Source organism: Peromyscus californicus, unplaced genomic scaffold, assembly GCF_007827085.1.
Source record: "Peromyscus californicus insignis strain IS unplaced genomic scaffold, ASM782708v3 Scaffold_19__1_contigs__length_69161282, whole genome shotgun sequence".
NCBI lineage: Eukaryota > Metazoa > Chordata > Mammalia > Rodentia > Cricetidae > Peromyscus > Peromyscus californicus.
In genome coordinates, this window is record NW_026294491.1 from 39,711,092 (window position 1) to 39,719,897 (window position 8,806).

The following is an 8,806-nucleotide window of genomic DNA, read 5'->3' on the forward strand; positions in this document are numbered from 1 at the left end:
GATCTTCAAGGACACCAGGAGAACACACGTGGTACACATACATACATACAGACAAAACGCACCCATAAAATAAGAGAAACAAATCAAAAACAGAAAGTAAAAGTTGTCAAATTTAAAAGAGAAATAAGAAGTAGAAAACATTCAGTGCCAGCTAATAAGAATTCCACCAGAATAGCATCTTCCCAAAGAGCCATAGCATTCTTGTGGGCATTTCATCTCAGAGGAAAGGAGCCTTATCCCGTGCTGAGGAGCTGTCTCTGTTGGTGAAGTACCAAGCACAAGGACCTGAGTTCCATCCCCAAAATTTATGAAAAAAAAATAATAATAATAATAAAACCAGCCAGGAATGGTAACATAGGCTTGCAATCCCAGTGTTGGAGAGGGATAAACAAGAGGATCCCAGGACTTGCTGGCCAGCTTGCCTAGCCTAACTAGCTTGGCAAGTTCTAAGCTGGTGAGAAACTCTGCCTCCAACATGGGGGCACCGTCTGGAGGCAGAGGCAGGGTGGATCTCTGAGTTTGAGGCCAACCTGGTCTACAGAGTGAGTTACAGGACAGCTGCCGGGGCTACACAGAGAAACCCTGTCTTGAAAGGAAAAAAATTGGGGCAGGGGATAACATCTGAGGAACAATGCCTGAGGTTGTCTTCTGGCCTCTACACGTTCCACACATGCACCCTCACATGAACACACACCTACACACACGTGTGCACACATACACACACAAACATGCACAAACACACACACACACACACACACACACACACACACACACACACACACACACACACACACACACAACAGGAGACTCTTAGCCCGGAAAAACATCAGATTCTGAACAGGAGCCTTGAGCTCACAGAAAGGACAGTATTGCTTGTGTTATTTTAAGGTATATTTGGGAAATCTGTAGATTTCATATCATTATAATTCACAGACACCTGTGTGTATAGTTTTAACTGATGGACAAGAGATGTATTTCCCAATGGCCTTGTTTAATGGTTCTAAATTACATTCATCTCCTTTACCGAGGAGACAATTTAATTGTCTCTTGGCAGTGAGACATTATCTGAAAATTAGTTCAAACAAGTTCCATGAACACAGCCCCATTTTTCAACCTCTTATTAATCATATTTCAAAAAGAAATGAAATTGTCTGCCTGAGGCGTTTCCAAATTCCTTCCCAGTGTAGATTTTTTGATGCTTGTTTGAAAGTACTTGACAGAGTGATCCCAAAGAAGGTAGCCCGCTATTTACTCTTTGGGTGCCTAGGGAAGCTGCAAGTGTCCCGTGATTAAACTCCTTGAACAGTCCTAACGGCTTGGCACAGACACTTGGAAGAGATTGAATTGGGCCCTGGCTGGTGATCAATTTTAAAAAGCACTAATACTGAAAAAATAAAATCACATTTACCCATGTGTCTCTCTTCCAAAGACCTATCTAATTTCATGTCTTACTGCCTCTTAAAGAAACTGGAGCTGTGGGAGGGGGAGGGGACTAGGGAGATGGCTCTGCGGATGAAAGCGCTTGCTGTGCAAGTGTGGTGACCTGAGTTCAAATCCCAAGCACCCACGTGAAAACAACATCTGTAACTCCAGCGCTGCGGGAGGCAGAGGCAGGAGGATTGCTGGGGCTTGCTGGTCACCAGACTAGTTCCAGGGTCAGTGAGAAACTCTGTCTCAAGGGGATAAAGTGGAGAGAGAAAGAAGAGGACAATCAATGTCTTCCTCCGCTTCAGCACGTGCACAGCTACACACACATACAAGGAATATGTACACACACACACACAGAGACACACACACACACACAAAAGAAGAAGAACAGCAACAACTTGGGAATGGAGCTGGGGTCGTACAGTGAAATCAACTGGGCTCCATCACTGTTGATGCCATGGGTTGGTAAGCATCTTCATGGGATGTAAATTGGGAGCACTCCCCTGAGAGGGTCTGTCTCCAAAAGAGAGAGCATTGCCACTGGCCACTGAGTGGCCCGCCAAGTGCCCTTCCAAGGCCAGGTTCCAGAGGTGGAGCACAGACCAGCATTTTCTACCCTGGGATGCGTACCTTCTTCCCAGTGTGAGGATGAGCCACAAATAACGCTAACAACACAGGAGGTGGACCAAAGACAGTACTGTAGATGTGAACACAGCTCAGTCATCACCCTCATGGAGTCATGGCAGGGATATGTCTCTGCTTCCTGCCATCCCAGAACTCAGAACAGCAAGAGAGTCACACAGAAACCACACTCTCTCCAGTACCTGTCAGAAACAACTGTGAAGGTTTTGTCTCCAAGACAAGGGGCCCAAGGCATGGTTGAAACTCAATGCAGCCAATTCAGTCTGCTGCTTTGGGAAGGATTCAAGGGAGCCAGTGCTCCAGAATCCCGTTGCAACTGGTTAGGGCTTACCTTCTCTCATTTCTGAAGGCAATGTCCAACTCTGTCCCAGGAACTGGAGCAAGTTACGGCCAGTCCTCAGCTTGGAGGAGGCTAACGGTTAACGACCTGGCTTCCTCCTCTACACACATACCCAAGTCATCCAACAGCCGTGGGGGAAACATGGAGTCCAGGCATACACCTTTGGGAGCTCAGAACAGGGAACAGAAACTGAAAGATGCCAGAGGGTGGTCCACAAAGGAGAAACCCATTCTACTCCCTGAGAGCCCACTCTTAGACTGACACAGCCTAGGGATTCCCCTTCACACATGCCCTGGCACCCATTCTGGAAGCAAACAGTGCAAGAGACAGAATATCTCAGGCTTCCACTCTTTCACCTGGGGTAGGATTGGTCCTCCCCATGTTTATCGGATGCAATTCTAGAGGGTCCATCAGCTGCACCGTACCCACCTGATACAGGGCTTTGCCTACCCAATGCTCAGGTGCTGGATCCCTTTCCAAAAGCATTCTTCCCTTCTCTTTCTGTTTCATCTGTCTCTTGCCTCCTGGAGAAGGACACCTTCACATCTGCCTTGGAGAGAAATGAAGCCAAAGCCTGAGCAAGAAAAGATTATCAAAACACTTGGGGCTTCTTCCATGATGACCGCTTCATCCCTGAATGTTACTTGCGTGGAGAGAAAGAAAGGATGATGGGCACAAGGGAGGAGAGAAAAGTGCTGGAGCAGGTGGGGAAGGAAGGAGGGCCGGGAGGGAGAGAGTGACTGCCTTCACCCGTAGAGTAAGAGTCATTCCGGCTCCCATCAGGGGTTTCGGGAAGGCTCACAAGACATGGCCTCAAGTGTCCCAGCTGGGCCACCACAGTGTTCCACACCAGCTGTCAGTGACATCTGGCCCAGCAAAGGTTGGGGCAGATGAAAGGAGAAGAGGGTATGTGTTGGGTGAACCAACAAAGAAAGAGGCTCGAAGATGAGCTGCAATGAATCAGGATGCTCAAAATGTAGCTAAACCTCGCTTTATGGATGCCCCGCGCCTTTATGCACATGCAGGATCCAAGTTCAACAGAAAAGTCCTAGTTTGAAAAACCAAAGCATCTGCGTAAACTTGGGCCCAGAGGCACATTCGCATTTGCACCTCAACAAGATCTGCTTTGGAGCCACCTGAGGTTGGGAAGGCAGCAGCATCTGCTTCCCCTTGCTCACAGCAAGAGTATAGCAGGACTGTCAGGGCTCTTGGCAACCTTGCTCGGCTTTCTGCAAGCTCTGGAGTCAAAGGCTGGAAGTCAGCTGCAGTCCCTGCCAACCCCAGCTGCCATGGGAACACTACATTTCTGTGGGTCAGCCTCAGGCTAGATGGAGCTCTTATGCCTCTGGGCTCAGTAAGGTGGACATGGAATAATGGTTGATAGCGGATGGAAAGATATTTTCTGCAATGGCGTAGCCACTGGATTTTCACGTGCTCTGGTAAACTGCTCTGATGAAAACACTGGGTCATTTTTTTTAAAGGGAGCCATGAAAGTGGAAGGGAATAGAGACCAGCAGGAGGATGAGGGGACCATGGTGGAGATGTGGCATGAATATGATGAAAATATATTATACACATGTATGAAAATACCATAATGAGGGGGCTGGAGAGATAGCGCAGTGACTAAGACACTCGCTGCTCTTTCAGAAGACCCAGGTTCAGTTCCCAGCACCCATAGCCATCTATAATTGCAGCTCCAGGGGATCCAGTGCCCTCTTCTTTCCTCCCTGGACACCAGGCACACATGTGGCACATATACATACACACAGATTCAGGCAAATCACTCATATACATAAAATAAAATTTAAGTCTTTTAAAATACATCATAATGAAACCCATTATTGTGTGTAATTAATATATACTGAAAAACTTAAATGCTAAATTACAAAGTGTTGCAGTAGAACTAGTGTGCCACTGCAGGCTGGAATGTGCAGAGGCCCGGCACCAGGGTTTTCATCAGAAGATGATGGGGATCAGTTAAATCACCTTGAAATGTTAGTTCTTGGCCATGAAGATCAGTAAGGAGCCTGGGGCCAGCCAACATCAGACAGCTGCTGTGAACAGGAACCCTTGCAGGGTATCTTAGTCACTGCTCTATTGCTGTGAAGAGACACCATGGCCAATGAATCTATAAAAGAAAGCATTTAATTTGGGGTTCCACAATTCCAAAGGGTTAGAGTTCTGACTATCATAGCAGGCAGGCAGCCATGGCACTGGAGCAGCAGCTGAGAGCTCACATCTTGATCCACAAGCAGGAGGCAGAGAGGGTTAACTGGGTTGGGCCTGGGCTTTTGAAACCCCAAAGCCCATCCCCAGTAAGACACCTCCTCCAACAAGGCCACGCCTCCGAATCCTTCCCAAATAGTTCCGTCAGCTGGGGAATGAGCAACCACTATACGAGGTGCTTCCCGTTTCTTGTTTTTATTTAGTAGTAGCAGTTGTAGGAATCTATGTTTTATTAATATATAAATCAGGACACAAATAGTGGATCTCCTTGTAGCATTTTCATGCAAACTTCGCACTTGGTTGATTCTACCCCTATACCCATTCTGCTCCCTTCTCTGCCTGGCCATCTTCCCATGGAGATCCCCCTCTACCACCTAGCAATCCCCTTCCACTTTCACATCATCTGTGTTCTATCACCCTCCCCTAAAGCCTTTTCCCCCTCTCGTGAGCCCCTTTTTTGTCCCTGGCCTTTCCCCACACTTATTTCCACGTAAATACATGTGTGTCAAATGAAGAAGCTAAGATCCTCATGTGATTTTGTCTTTCTGGGCTTTCTGGGTTACCTCAAATTAAGAAAGTATTTTGCAGCTCTAGCCCATCTTCCTTACAGAGGTGCTTTCTAAATAAAATTGCAAGGAGGACCTTGTGCGAGGGAGGCCATGGGTTTAGTGGACTCTCCTGCGGTGATTCCTGAAGGATTTCACACAGGACAGCCCCTCCTTCATGTCCTTTGTCTCAGTTTTGTCGGGGTGTGACACCAGTGACTTGACTGGTTGTCTTGTTTTTCAGACATGGTCTCACTACATTACCTAAACCAGTCTTAAGTTTCTGGGCTCAAGTGATGCTCCTGCCCCCAGCCTCCCTTCACATGCTAGGACACCAGGCACATGCCATCCTTCCTGGCCAGTGATTCTTCTTCGATGTGACAACTCTCACAGGAAAGAATGGCACCAAGTGGCCCATTATGTTTTTCTGCTTTTCCTAGGGGCTGCCTAGGCAACATGAGCAGCTTCTGTCTTTTACTCTGCCCAAGCCCACAGCCCTCAGAGCAGCCCTGGTCTCCCCTGGGAGCTGCTCGTGATGATAGAATCCCACCCATCCCCACATCAGCCTCAGTCATGACACCTTAATGAGCTCCCCAGGCATTTGGGGTGTGGATACATACAGTCTGATGCCACATGAGACAGCCTGGCCTACAGCTAGCTCGCTGGTCTCTTGGCTCCTTCATAATCAGGGTATCATTTTTCTGAAAATTGCTCAGCACCACTGCAGGGCTTCTCTCCCAGGATAACCCTGACCACCCTGAACATCCAAGCACTCCTAGACAGCCTCTCTTTGGTGCCCAAGGACAGGGTGAGGAAGCAGTCCATGGAGTGATAGAGTCTTTGGTAACACAGACACAGATGACGGACTTGAGAAGAGAAGAGAGCTATCCCCTGCCTACATGTCTGTGCTCTGATGCCTTTAAAAAATGTGCTTTGTGGGGGCGGGGCTTATAGCTCAGTCAGTAAAATGCTTAAAATGCGAGCATGAGGACTTTTGTTCCCCCAGAACCCACATTCAGAATGTCAAGTCTAGTGGTGCATGCTTACAGTCCCAGCACTGGGGAGGCAGAGACGGGTGGATCCTGATACCTGGCCAGCCAAGTGTTCCAGCCTGGTGAGAGTCTGTCTAAAAGAAGTCTGTGGCTTCCTGAAGGACAACAGCCAAGGTTGACCTCCGGCTTCCACGTACACACATGTACACATGCACACACAGGTACACACATGTGTACAAAACATATTGCACAAAAGCAGAAGCAATATAAGTAAAACTGTGTAAGAGGATGGAGGGAGGGTTTACGGGAGACTCATCCATGTTTCCAGAGAAAGGGCCCATCTGAAACCAGACTCTGTTCCAAAGCAAGGCACCTTATGGCACTCAAGAGTTGTTATGGTGGAGGGCATCAACCTAAGGAGAAGATGTAGGAAGTCCAGAGAAGAGCTGGAGGGACGTAGTGAGGGGTGGATTACATTGTACTCATTTTGAAATTTTTAAAGAATAAGCATAGTATTTTGGGGGCAGGGGGAGCTGCCCAAACCAGTTTTTTTTTTTTTTTAAGATTTATTTATTTATTATGTATACAGTGCACTGCCTGCATGTATGCCTGCATGCCAGAAGAGGGCACCAGATCTCATTACAGATGGTTGTGAGGCACCATGTGGTTGCTGGGAATTGAACTCGGGGCCTCTGGAAGAGCAGCCAGTGCTCTCAATCTCTGAGCCATCTCTCCAGCCCTAAACATAGAATTTAAAAGAGTGTGGTGTTGAATCCATACCCTGACAGACTTTAGAACCAGCTGGTAGAAGACCTTCTAGGCACGTCTGTGGAAGGCTTATCTTGACTTCATTGGTTGATGTGGGAAGACTTACCCCCTGCGGGTATCACCATTCCCAGGCCGAGATCCTGGACTGTATAAGTGGAAATGAGCAGCAGTATGCATTCATCCTCTGTTTCCTGACTGTGGGTGTGATGTGATCAGCTGCTTCCAGCTCCTGCCTCGACCTCCCTGTCACGGTGGATTAAACCCTTGAACTGGAAACTGAAATAAAACTTTCTCACTTCCTCCAGAAAAAGTATCTTATCACAGAACAGAAAAGTAATTAAGACAAGTGTAATTTTATCTGACGTTATTTATTGCAGGGCCTGATGCATGCTAAGCAAGCACTCTGCTACAGAGCTGTGTCTCTCGAACCCCCATGAGTCATTTGATTTCAGAAGTCTGAATTCCAGCAGTTCCCAGCTTCACGACTGTCAGAAATTGCAGGAAGTACAGTGATGGGAAAGTAGGTTAAATCAGCAGAGACAGAAGACATTCCAGAACTACAGCTCTCCTTCTCGGAGTCTTGCTTTCCGAGGGGCTGAGGTACAGCAGACCTTCCTCTAGAGGCCTGCTGCTGTGACTGAGCCGATTACCAAGACAGACGTAAGCGGGAAAGGACACTTCATAGACCTTAAAAATAGCATCTGTCACTCACGAAGAGATCCGGAATACACAATGAGCCGGCCATGTGTGCCCCGGCCAGCGGGGTATCAACGGGGGCGACCCACCTGTGGGAGAGAATGAGAGGGACGGGGAGACACGAAAGGACGACAGCAAGACAGTGTGTTCTGATCAAGCTGCAAATTTTATTCTCCTCAGCAGGGCTTATATAGCATGGGAGGGGGAGGGGAGGTGGGAAGGGGTGCACGACGTGCCGTACATGCAGGTGAAGGAGGATGTGCAGGTGAGGGGCTACGTGCAAGTCGTGCAAGTCGTGAGGCTGCTAGGTGGTAGGGTCACTGGTCAGGGCCCATTGTTCTGTTGCTATGCTACCTGACCTGCCTGACCTGTTCTTTATCTTTGGGGGCATCCGGTTTGGGGTAGGGGCTTGTTCTCTGGCTTAGCTAGTACTTTTCCATGGTCCTTGTTTGGTCTCTGACATCTCCCCCTTCTATATGTATAGCAAAACAAAGAAAGGAGGCCCAAATGTTTTTGCCATGACGGGAGAGGGGTGATAGAGGCTCTATCCCTGATAGGTTCCATTATCGGCTGTCGGTCCATGCAGGCGTCCCCACATGCCCCGAAGGAGGCTGGAACGATGCAGTTTTTACAGGGGGCGGGTTTGAATTCGGGAGGAAAGGGTATAGGGTCTGCATAACCGCCATGCAATAGAGCTTGTCATCCAAGGCACCCAGGATGGTGGAGCACTTTAGTCTCCCTGCCTTCTGCAGTCCCAGCTGCACCCTCAATCCCCTATGCAGTGGGCTCCAGCCTCCAGGCACAGGTGCATCCTCCCCTGAGCAGAGGGGCCTGTGCTGATATGGAGTCTTTATCTGGTTCATCGAGACCACGATCATGGAGGTCGAGGCAATGGTAATGAACCTGAATTTGTTTTGCGTGAGCCAGCTGACCGCGCACTAATCGAGTTAGTTGAGACAAGGCCCAAGGGCCGAATGTCAAGACAACAATGAGGTCAACCAAGGGTCCCAGAAGGGATGGCAGGAGGGTGGTTAGCCAGGGAGATGCAGAGAACCAATTTTGGAACCAGCCTAGCTCTTGATCTCTTTCTTTTCTGCACTTCTCTAAGCCTTCCCGGACCTTGGCCATGCTATCCCTTGCTACTCCTGTGTGATCAGTATAAAAGCAGC